Genomic DNA, 8,800 nt, shown 5'->3' on the forward strand with positions numbered 1-8,800 from the left:
ATAAGGTTGTGTTGAAATCAGAATTATTTCTAAATATTTACATAATCTGAACTGCTGTTGCTGTAAACCAATAAAATAATTAAATATATGCTGCACTATTTATAAACAACTTCTATTACAGTTCCTATCAACATAGCTCTCTACAAAGTCTTTACTGAAAGCTTTACTCAATCTTTCCTCTGGAGGTGAAAAATTTCCAAACCAGACACTCCTAATTAAGTAGTTAATTTTTTTTAATGCACTTCTCTGTTCCTCAGAGTTTGTTTTAATTTCGAGAGGGAGGTGCAAGTTAACCTGCAACCTCAAGAAGCTTACACTTCTCTGCACTCCAAGGCAGCTTTCACAGGCCACTGTTCCATGAATCGCCAACACAAAGGTAGAACTGTCCTTCCCCAGACAAGTTTTGGTGGAAGGGCAGCGGGAATTCTCTCTCAGCAGCCATCCCGGGCTGGTGGTCCCACAGGTGTCTCAGAGGAAGACCTGGCACATGCCCTGGGCAGTGGGGATGCTGCAGAGCACACCCGCCCGAATTTTTGTGGCTGTCTGCACAGTCACTCGGTGAGTTGTGTCTGCAGTCAGTAAAGCAGAAGCAGTTGGCTAACTCAGGTCTTCAGTGAAGAAAACCAGAGCCAAAACATGGTCCACAGTACAGATATAGAATAAATTTTAGTGAGTTCTTACAATTTCTGGCTATTTGTTAAAATATGCAGATTATATATTTATTTTATAATAGTAAATTTTTTCAAGTGCCACAGTGCCAAGTACTGAGCTGTAGAGTGTTCCAAAGAGACTGCAGCAACCCCCTCCGTACCCCTCCATGTCTGGTTTTGAAAGGGAACATCTGAGGGCAGTGTTTGTTTATGCCAAGATACATGAAGTGTTCTGTGTGCTCCTGGTCAAACTGCCAGGTTTGTCTCAGCCTGAGAGCTTCCAAGTTCTCCTTGTAAAGTACAACCCTCTTCTCTGAGCAAGGAAACAGAGCAGTTGCAGCTGCCCAAACTTACCAGCAGGCAAATGTAATTTGCAGTCATGCTGCCCTAGATTGGAAAATTAAGTCCCTGTTTAAATGTGACAGGTCAATGTTCTATGTGGCTTTTTCAAGCACAGATTAAGTCTCATCAGTGTAATACTGTGCCCAGAACTAGCTGTTCCTTTCTCCAGCACATCACCTATAATATCTTTGCTGAGTGCAAACTCCGTAAGAAAGGGATTAATAAACTTGGGCAATTTGACCACTGAAATTAAACTGCAGCACCGGCTAGAATGCCATTTATTTGGTTTCCATAACATCATAACAGCAGAAAGGGAGCCATCTCCTGTATAGCCACCACTCTCCACACATGGAGCTTTCTTAGGTTGCTCTTTACAAAGGAAGAGTATTATCATCCTCACCCAGAATTTAGGCACAGATTTTGTCATTATAAATGCCAGGAACAAGCCAGTACTTCACAGCAGGTTGAGATACAGGCCTGGTAGGGACTTTAGTCCTGTAGTGAGTCACTGGTTTCAGTCTGTGTGCCTGGTAAGGGACCCTTTGGTTTCCATCTCCCCCCCTTAAATGCTGTGGCTTTCCAGAAACACTAACAAGCACAAATGACAAAGCAATTAAGTAAGTTTTGTGGAGAACCGTGAGACTTTTCTAAGAGATTATGAGCACTTTTTCCACTATCACATAATTTCTTTTATCCACTGCTGATACATTCCAATAAGCTTTTTGGAACACTGCTGCTCTTGGAGGTTTAATGAGAACTAAATAATATAAACTGAGGGTGCCCTGGGCCTGACCTGGTCCTTACTCACCTCTCCTAAAAAGAGCACTAAGAGCTCTGCAGAGCTCCAGCAGGAAAGACGTCTGGATTCCTGGTACGGCACGTGGATCACCCTGGTGACGTCTATCTCAGTTTGATCTGAACATAGCTGTGTCAGCACTGTTACGTACTGCTTAAGCTATAAAAGTAGTAGATTTAAATCAAAACAGTAGCCCGTATCAATGGCTTTTATTCTGTAGAAATTCCTATTCTGTAAAACAAATTTTTTAAAGTTTAAATTGTCTAGGAAAAAGTTCATCCAAAGAAATATAGACTAATGCGAAGGAAGTAACAAAATAAATAATAAACTTGCATGGTTTCCTTTCCTTCTGAAAAGGTTTAACAAAAAAAAAAAAAAAAAACAAAACCAGATAAGAATTACTTCCTCAGATTCTGAAATGGATCCAGCTCTTAAGTGCATTGTAATAACCATTTACCTCTGCACCCGAGTGCCATAAAACAGATGATTATTGCAGCACCAAGGACTTTCATTGTCCTGGTCATTCATTCTAACTTCTGTTCAACCCGGAGTTGTTTGGGAATCAGAATAGCTGAGGTTGATGGGCACATCTGGTGCCTTGAGAGGTCATCTACTCCACCCCCTCACTCAAGTCGGGGTCAGCTAGAGTTCAAGACTCTCTGTCTCTTGGGATTTTGAATATCCCCAAGGAGAGAGACTGCACCACCCCCCTGGGAAACATACTCTTGTGTTCAATCACACATTAAAAAAAAAATGAAAAACGTAAGTTACATTTAAAATGAATGAACACTTTTAGTCTTGCAGCCCAGTGGAAATGTGGTCCATATGAGCTCCTACTTCCCCATCAAAATTCCAGTCTGTCATAGTGGGTTTTTATGTCCATCTTACGTGTTAGAAGAGACCTGTATTTATTTTTCAGCTTCCCTGTTAAGGTGGATGGTGAATGATTCTAAATTTTGCCATCACCACTAATTGCTTCCGCATGTATATTAGGACTGTTGGACAAAAATTTTAACCTTGTGTCACAGTATGTTCCAAATATCACAGTTTTCTTCTTCCTAAGTTGGTGGTTGTAATGAATAATACAATAAAACAGGAGATGGGGTGGAACACTGAAATAATAGGGAATCCTGCAATTGTGGTCAATGTAATGGAGATATCCTGAGGCTCTTTTTAACTGCATTTTTCAGATTGCCCTATTAGCAGTTGCTGTTCAGGAGACTGAAAGTATTGAGATAGGTAGATACAGTAGAAGTAAGAAGTAACAAAAAATTCTGTGGTCTCCAGAATGAAAGATTTTATTTTCTTTACTTCTGAAGGATTGAAAAATAATGGATAAGCAGGACAGTATTCAAATTCTGCTTCTGTACTTGCTAGAGTGCTTTCAATCCAGTGCTTAGCTGATTTTGGTCACATAAAGGTCATGCTTCTGTCCTCAGATGGCTTAACTGCACTGCTTGCTAAGCAATCAAGTCTCTGTAGCTAGTATTCCTGGAAGGATAAATTAAAAATAATTTTCTTCATTCTCTGAAGACCATAGCGTTTTCATTCTCGTATTTCACATAAATGTCTGGAGAGCTTATGTAAATTTAGATGGCCATCCTTAAATTAAAAAAGTTAAGTTATTTTTTAATTCTCTTTAAGCATGTGGAAAAGGCTGTTATTCCAATACATCTTGGGCAAAAAAAATATATTATTTTAATCTCCTAATGAAAAATCTGATTTCTCCATCATTTTATTTCCACTGAAGAACACAAGTATCTAAGAAAACCAATAGAGTGAACTTTAGTAACTCACTGTTAGAAAATAAAATGAACAGTAGTACTGGTTTTGTGGATTATTTGTATTTGCCACAGGCCAAGACACTGTAAGTTTTGTAAAGCACAGTGGTGGTGGGTGGCATTCAGGTCTTGGCCTGATACTCTGAGGAAGCAGCAGCACTTGCTGTCGTACTGCAGTGAAGTTTTACAGATTGCTCCATAACAGGTATAGCATGATAATCTCAATGAAAGGAGCTTTTAACAGTAAATGTGTATTTACACACCCTGTAAATCTGCCTCTCTCTCAGGTGTAGCTCCTCATGTCAGGTGCATACACATACACAGGTATGTTCTTAGTTTATGCTGTAATACAGTGCAGGTAGTGAACAGAATTCCTAATGTTTCAAACTGGCAGTGCTTGATAAAACATATACAAGGCTATTACTTCAACTTCTTTAGGAGAATTTATATATTTTTAATATAAACTTGGCAAGGCAACCAGTGTGAAAATCTGAATGTGGAAAAGTCTCCTTTCTGGCAAAAGAATTGTGGGTGGGCTTTATTCAGGCATATTGTCTCATTTGGTGGATTGGTGGTATCTGAGTACTCACCATAAAAAACTTCCAGGAAAGTGCAGGGTTTTTTGTTTTGGTTTGGTTTTTTTGGGGTTTTTTCAGTTTTTGTTTTATGATGCTAGAGGAATATGGATTCAGTGTAGCACAGGAACTCTTACAATTCCAGTTGTTTATTGGACCCATTTATGCAGTGAATGCAACCTTAGCATGTTCCCTTTCCTTCGCTTCATTTCCTGATGTCTCAGTACTATTTTTAGTTATGAGTTATGAGATTAGCCATAAAACTGAGTAAAGCTCTGTTCCCTTTGGATAAGTTGTTACCCATTAAGATTAAGATCAGTCAATGTATACAGAGATGCACAGTGGAAAAAAAAAGAAGGAAAATAGAAGAATCTTTAAAATGAATCCAGAAAAAACAATCAAAAATTGATGGCATGTGATTATGAAAAAGAAGAAATGAGCATGCTAGAATTTAGGTATGCACTGCCTGGGTTAGGTGCTTCTCCTGGTAAGCATCTCCTCCTGGTAATTGCTTAAATTTAGATATTTCCAAAATAAAGTTCCTTATTCTGAAATATCTAAATTTGGTATTTCAACAATATAATTCCCAAACATATTTTTCATTTAAAATTATTTCCCAAATCTGTCCAAATTTCTGTGTCTGTCAAAAAAAACATGTTTGGGAATTTTACTAACTAACTCTCCCTTGGGAGAGATTCTTGGAAATCTTGGAAATAATTTTTCCTGTTATTTAGTTGCCACTACGTGTAACTGAAATTACTATAAAAGCTAGTTCAACACAGCTACTAAAGCCAAAGGGTTTGAAAGAGGGAAGGGCAAATATTCTTTGAAACACAGATAGAAGAAAAAGGAGTAGGCAGAAGGTTATCAGTTACCATTCTGCAACCTGCTTGAATAGAAATGATGTAATTATTAAATACATATTCCTTCTAAGTTACTCAGAGAATGAGTAGCAGACAAGAGGGAGTATTTCTTTCTTTGTCATAGCATGCAGCACCATGGAGAAAAAAAAAAGATAAATAAAATATTATGTAACTTTAAAGTTTGTGGTGGTGACTTTCCAGAGACTTTTTTTCTGGCAGGCAGTACAGTACAAAAATCAGAAAACAGAACTACAGCTTGAGTGCCATTGAGGGTCAGAGCTCCCAAGGAGGAGTGGAAGAAAGTGGAAATAGCTCATAGTTGGCATTTTTGCTTGTCTTAGTTTGTTCTGTTCTATAATGCCCTTTGTGACTGTGAAAAGAAGATAATTTGTTCAATTATATTTTGTCGCTGTCACTTTAACTGACTTTTTACAGCAGTAAAAATGGCTGAATGTGTAGTTTCTCTTTGTGGAATAGGAGAGAACTATTTCAATCAGCTGCATTTCTTGGCACTCACACAGTATGTTTCCTATTCTGCAAGCTATCTGCCTGGGGTTGCTCTGCAGGGCAAGAAGGGGGAAACTTCCTTACTTGCCACTCCCATGAATTATTAAGCAATTGTTTATATTCCTTACTTGAAGGAGATTATCCTTCATTAGCTTCCACTTTTCCTCAAAACAAAAATTATGTAAAATGTAAATAACCTTGTGACAGGTGATGGGTCAGTATTAGTGTATTGGGACTCTATAATACATTTATATATTTTTATATGTATGAATGATTTATTCTATTGTTACATTGTTATATCAAGCATTTTTGTGTTTGGTATTTATATATAGGCACATGATAAACATATGAAACACCAACATGATTCAGCCTGTGCACCTCTCACCTTATTCCAACAAGCTGGTGCAATGCTCACTCCTCTCAGTTTGCTTGTACTAGTATGTTCAAAGGTGAGTGATCTGAAATGCAGCTCCAGCTTTTGTTAAGGAAAGAAACCTTACAACACAGATTTTAAAGCCCTTTGCCTTTGTCAGAGTCAGAGACATAAGTGGGGACTTTCTTTTTTTCATTATTTTTTAATTGAGTCAGTGCTCCTTCATTACCTCCAGGAGCCGCAATGCAGAGAAGCATTCCTCATTAGAGCAAAAAACCCTGCTGCTGCCTTGCATGAGGGATGTACCTATTCTAGGCGTTTTGCTGTCCACAAGAACACCTCCTTAAGGCAAGAAGCAGGGTTTCTTTTCCTTTCTTGCTGGAGGCTGAGAGGGTGTACTGGGAAATCATAGCGCTGTAATTCCCGTGCTGTTGGGTTTTCTAATAAGCATCACTTCTGGCCAAGTAGGCAGGGCATGGGAGCACAGGAACCCAGGGCTAACTTCAAGTGGTTATTTTTATGTCCCTGTAACCTCAGCTAGATCAGATCCTGTGAACAGTGCCAGAGTGGCAACCCCCTAGGAATGGGCTGACCAAGCTTTTGCGGCGTGTGCTGACCTCTGCAATCTGTTCCTGGCTCCCCAGCAAGTGGACACTAAGTGAGCTCGGGTTTGATGACACACACAAGCTGATTACTACCTCTGAAATACCAGCAAAACTGGGAATGTTTTGACATGCACAAGCTGGTGCCCTCAGGACCTTGCTGAGTTGTCCTTGTCACTGGGAGGAATGTCTCTGGTCTGTGGCTGTACTTCAAGGAAATAATTTCTGTTCAGGCATCATCAGAGTTCATTCCCTTCTTCCAAGGGCAGCTTGTGGGCTCCCTGCTCCACGTGCAGGAACAAGGGGAGCTTTAAGGTATTCTCAGAGAAGGAAGGACCTTTGCAATTTACTGGTTCAGGGGAGCTCTGTATGTATAGAGTGATATTGCTCTGGCATAATTTATTTGTAATAGTTTTTCCAGGTACACTTTGCAGTTCATATACTTTTTTTAACTGATTATTTTGCAATTGTACTTTATTGGATTTATACAACTTTTAGATGAAGTCACATCCAAACCCACAGGATTTTTTGATAAACAGTTGAAATTAGCTTAATTTTTTCTTACTCTTAGATCCTCTAATAGTGTCATTGCTCTCAAAATGATTTTACAGAAATTCTGAAATGAGTTGTAACTTTGGAACAAACATTCATTTCCAATTTGGTTCAAGCTAAAAAAATATGATTATCATTGTGTTTTTGCAGTTTGATGTACTCCAGAAGCCTGTATAAAAAGGCAGAGCTTTTCTAACAGCTGCTGTAGCAGATATTTTTTTATTGGTCTCAGCCTTAAAGTGAGTTTAGTTTGAAGGACTCATTGTTATCTTAAATAATGCTAAGGAAAAGTTAAAGCTAGGATTTAAGACTGGACTTATGTCAGCGCATATGAATTATTTAGAAGCAGTGGATTTTTATTTGAGTTTGCAATTTATAATCCAGGTAGCTAATGCCTTCAAGTGTAAACATTAAAAGGATGTTCTGTTTTTAGTAGTAATCTGTGTATCAGAAAGTTTAGATATTCACACATGCAATTAAATTTTCTGTTCCAGATTTATCCTTTTTCTTCCTTGTATCTTCATTTGTTTTGCTCCTTTGGAGCAACATAGGTACAGTTCTTTTCCTGAATGGATAGTATCTTTATGTTTTTGTATATGGAAGACAAAAGGGAGCAGGATAAGGGTTTCAAATTACACAGTTATTTGGAAATTGTGACAATAGGAATTGTTTGTTTGTTTGTTTGTTTGTTTGTTTTTCCAGAATTGTTGATCTGTTCCTGTGGTTTAGAAATTACTCCCTCACAGGACAGTACTATTACCTGCTTAATCATAAGGTACTTTACTACTAATATTCCTACAGCTCTAATATTCAAATCTTAATAATAAGCTTATAAAAAGCTGAGTTCTATTCTTCCCATGGGAATCTACTTCTGTCATGAGTTACATAGCTGAAGCCAGCCTAAGTTGTGCAATTACATTCTCAAGTGCTTGTAAATTTTTTGCCAAAATTTTTAAATTGTTGACATAATTTCAAGGAATTATGTTGCTGGTATTTTACAGATTTTCTTCAACGTTCACATTCTCAGTATTGTAAATGCTTCTGAATGGCTGTGTCAAATGCACATCTTATTTGTGTTGTTTTGTGCACCTCAGCAACAAAGTTGAACTAATTTCTGAGCACTGTGCCTCAAGAACTGAAAATAGGAAATGCAACACTGGAGCACATTCATTATCCAGCTGCTTGGCTTTTCATCCAAAATGGTTACAGCCAGATGTTTCTGACAGAAGCGCAAAGACTCTCATGTTGCCTAATAAAGAGCAATTTTGTTCAGTACTAAAGAAATAGAATTAAAATTTTTATGTAATTTATCCGTATCTGACTTTCTGAATACTATATTATTGTTCCCTATGTCAGTGTTCCCTACCTATGACAGTGAATACCACAGTTTAATTTGTGGGGGAAGATATTTTGGTTTATGGCTTGGGGTTTGATAGTGTCAAGTGCCATCTTATTCCACACCTTCAATGAATTTTTCCACATCTCTCTGAGCCCTTAATTACCTGCAGAGTTTTTTGAGATGGCTACATTAGTACTGTATGCAGTATCTCAAATAAGGCAACAGCAGTGATTTGCCCTGACATACAGTGTTGTATTCTCCCTATTATCCTGCACATGTGGTAGCATTGTTTGTTCTTTCCTGTTGCTGCATATTGAGATGAGTATCTTTCTGAGTTGTTCACAACGATGTCAAGTTGACTTTCTTTACTGCTAATGTTAAACTTTGTGAGCATTTTTTTCTTATGTATAGTATTTTGCA

Source organism: Pseudopodoces humilis, chromosome 9 (assembly GCF_049639895.1).
Source record: "Pseudopodoces humilis isolate 2021_Gansu_Grassland_sample_001 chromosome 9, ASM4963989v1, whole genome shotgun sequence".
NCBI lineage: Eukaryota > Metazoa > Chordata > Aves > Passeriformes > Paridae > Pseudopodoces > Pseudopodoces humilis.